The sequence below is a fragment of the Camelus bactrianus genome, chromosome 21 (assembly GCF_048773025.1).
Source record: "Camelus bactrianus isolate YW-2024 breed Bactrian camel chromosome 21, ASM4877302v1, whole genome shotgun sequence".
NCBI classification, from domain to species: Eukaryota; Metazoa; Chordata; class Mammalia; order Artiodactyla; family Camelidae; genus Camelus; species Camelus bactrianus.
In genome coordinates this window covers 5,608,691-5,612,062 of record NC_133559.1, presented here as the reverse complement: position 1 = coordinate 5,612,062, position 3,372 = coordinate 5,608,691, and the positions used below count along the sequence as shown (strand labels likewise).

The following is a 3,372-nucleotide window of genomic DNA, read 5'->3' as shown; positions in this document are numbered from 1 at the left end:
AGCAGAGCAGCAGTATTATCAAAGTTGTGCTTCAGAAAGTTCATTCTGTTGGAAGTGTGGAGACAAAATGAGACAGAAAGATCAGTTAAGAAGTGATTGCAGTGATTCAGGTGAAAATTGATGAGACTCCAACTAGGGCAGTGGTGATGGAGGAGGATTCACTGGAGAAAAAACTCAGTAACCCCTTGGCTCTCAGTGTGAGCATGGGGGAGGAACGATTGATGCAAGATTCCTGACTTGGCAGTGTGATTTGTTAAGACTAGGCATGAAAAGGAAGAAGAAAAGGTTTCAGGGGGATGATAATGAATTCAGTATGGGGTCTGCTGGATTTGAGGGGCCTGCAGAAGATCCAAGAGGAATTGATCAGTAACTGGTCAGATGCATGAGTTCGGCATCAGGGAAAAGGGTCTGGGCCAGAGCACAGATCTGGGAGCCATCAGACCTGGCTGGTGGTGGAGAGCCCCAAAGCAGAGCTGTAGTGAAATGAGAGAACGACTTGGGCCAGAATGCAGAGAATGTCCTCTTCCCCCCATTTAGGAGACTTCAAGAGGAAAAGGGGAGAGACTGAGAAAGAAGAGTCAGAGAGCTGGGGGACCCAGAGAGAGTGGGACCTTCAAAGTTGAAGAAGCTGCCTTTGGAAATAGGACCTGGAAAGTTTGCAGAGCACTTGCCATCCAAGGGTTTGTCTAGTCTTCACAATAACCAGGTAAACAGAAGCATTCATGAGAAACTAGGCAGGCCCCAGGCACACTGCTAGTTAATAGCAGAACTGAATCTTGAACCCAGATTTTCTGACACCAAAGTCAGAAAGTCTCTCCACTATCCAGCTTCCTTTTGGTTAAAGGAGAACACAGTTCCTTCTTGCCTTTGTGATGTACAGAGTCAGCAGGCTTCCATTGGTTTTCTGTACAGGAGAGCCCCACCCTGCACCACTGCTCATGTAGTCCTTTGGTTCTAGATGTCCTGCCTCTTCTCCTTCCCTCTTTGCTGGTCTAAATGCTCATCCTTCAAGCTCGAGCCTAAGTCCCTCCATAAAGCCTCCCCTGAGGATTCCAGTTCACCCCGACCTCTCTGTTGTCTAAATCCCTGCAGCAAATACAGCTCCCAGTGACCCCATCTCCCCTTGGTGACTCACACGCTTGTGTAATCCCCTCCCCTTGAGTGTGGGTGGAACCTGTAATTCACTTCCAGGCAATAGAATAAGTGAAGATGTGTCACTCCCAGGGTTACAGGTACATTATGTAACACTCCTTGGCTGACTGGAGTGAGGGTCCCCTGCTGGCCCTGAAGACGAAAGCTGCCATGTTGTGAACTGCAAGTGGAGAAGGCCCATGGCCGGGAGCTGCAGGAGCCTCTAGGGCCTGAGACTCGCCCCTAGTGGACAAGAGAAAATGGGGCCCTCAGTCCTCAAGAAAACCTGCCAACAACCTCATGAGCTTGGAGGCGATCTTGGGCTCCGCTAAGTAACGTAGCCCAGCCAGTGCCTTGATTGCAGGTTTGTGAGACCCTGCAGAGGACGCAGCAAAGCTGAAGCCGGATTCTTGGACCACGAATGGTGTGAGATAATAAATGTGGGTTGTTTTAAGCTGCTAAATTTGCAGTAATCTGTCACATGACAATCGATCGTGAATGTGGCTCCTGTTGCATCTGCGATCAGTGCTGCTCGGTTTAGATCATAACGATTTAACATCTAGTTTCACTTGACCTTTCCAATCTGAACATAAGTTTCTTGAAAAGAAGGAATTTGTCACATGTGCCTTGTCGTGTCCTCCGAGTGTGTGAGAGTAAGAGGCACAAGAGAAGGAGCTTAGCAAGTGTTGATAGAAAGTCAGTCCAGGAAAGGACCATGAAGTGACTAATAGTACCTCCTGCATAAGGACATGGTGGGGATCAAATGAGAATATGTGGGCCACACCTAACATAATGCTTAGTACTAGTTGTGGGGGAGGGTATAGCTCAAGCGGTAGAGCGCATGCTTGACATGCACAAGGTCCTGGGTTCAATCCCCAGTCCCTCCTCTAAGAACAAATAAATAAACCTAATCACCCCCCCCCCAAAAAACCTAAAAGAAACAGAAGAACTTAAAAAAAAAGGAATACTAATAAATATCACACCTAGCTCCATTCCCCCATTTTGCTGGTAAAGAAGTCGCGCCCTCCACTACTACCCTTCAAAAAAGGAAGCAGACCCAACAAGGTACAGAGACTGTCCCAGGCCACGCAGCAGGTCAGTGGCCGGCGCCCGGCCCGGAGCGGAGAAATGAAATTGCTCAAGTGAGGAAATAGTGCATGTCATTTCCCATGGAGTCATGAGATGAAGAAAACAAGAAAAGGGCCCTTTTCTTAGGCCCTTGCCCTAATTCGGACTCCTCCTTCCTTTTCGCTACCTTTCTGCACTTTTTTCTGTGAAGACCATGTGAAAAAAATTACTTTTTTTGTAAATTGAGAAACTGATTTGCAAGAGTGGATAATATCTACAGACCAGAAGGTTTATGAGTCGTGATTCTTTTAGTTGCAAGCGATAGAAACTCAATTCAAACTAGCTTAAGCAAAAAAGGGAGTTTATTGGTTCATACAGCTAAGGAGGACACTGGGCACACCTGTTAATTATAGCTGCATAACAAACCATCCCAAAACTTAGTGGCATAAAACTATCATTTTATTATGCTTATGGACTCTTTAGGTCAGAAATTGAGGATACTTAGGGATAACTTGTCTCTGTGCCTTGATGCCTGGAGCCTCAGTTGGGAAGACTCAAAGGCTAAGGATGATTTGATGGCTAGGTTCAACTGGAAATGTCTCATTTCTGGTGGTTGAGGCTGGCTGCCTGCTGGGACCTCATCTAGGGCTCTTGGCATGACCCTATACATGGCCTCTTCACATGGCTATTGGCTTCTTTCAGCATGTGCCTGGGTTCCCAAATCAGATGTCCCGAGAGAATAAAGCAGAGGTGTGTGGCATTTTTATGACTGAGTGTCAGATGTCACATGGCATGACTTCCACCATACTGTTTTGCTCCAAGTGGTCACAAGGGTCTGCCCAGGTGCAAAAGGAGGGGACATAGACACCACCACTCCACAGAAGGAAGGTCAGTGTTGCACCGTAATTAGAGTATATATTGTGGTGGACACTTCTGGAAAATATAACCTGCCACACTGGGATAGCTCATGGATTTAAAGCAAGGGCTGTAGGAACCTAGGCCTTGAGGTCTAACACAGAGAACTCAAGGCCATCTCCCTCTTTTTCATCTGTCTTTCATTTTTGCTCATCTCTGCTTCTCTTTGTCTCTTAGCAAAAAACACCTTGTTTTTCTCAGCGTCTGTATATAATTTCCTAGGGAAGGACTTTGGCCTTTCCTTGAGTCATGTGCTTA

The 3,372-nt window shown here is 46.7% G+C and overlaps 1 non-coding gene across 1 annotated transcript; it reads left to right on the top strand.

Annotated features, from left to right (window-relative positions):
- The first annotated feature begins 1,944 nt into the window (after positions 1-1,944).
- Positions 1,945-2,018, top strand: TRNAV-GAC (transfer RNA valine (anticodon GAC)). The gene has a single exon. It is a non-coding gene; the product is annotated as a tRNA-Val (tRNA).
- The last annotated feature ends 1,354 nt before the right edge of the window (positions 2,019-3,372 follow it).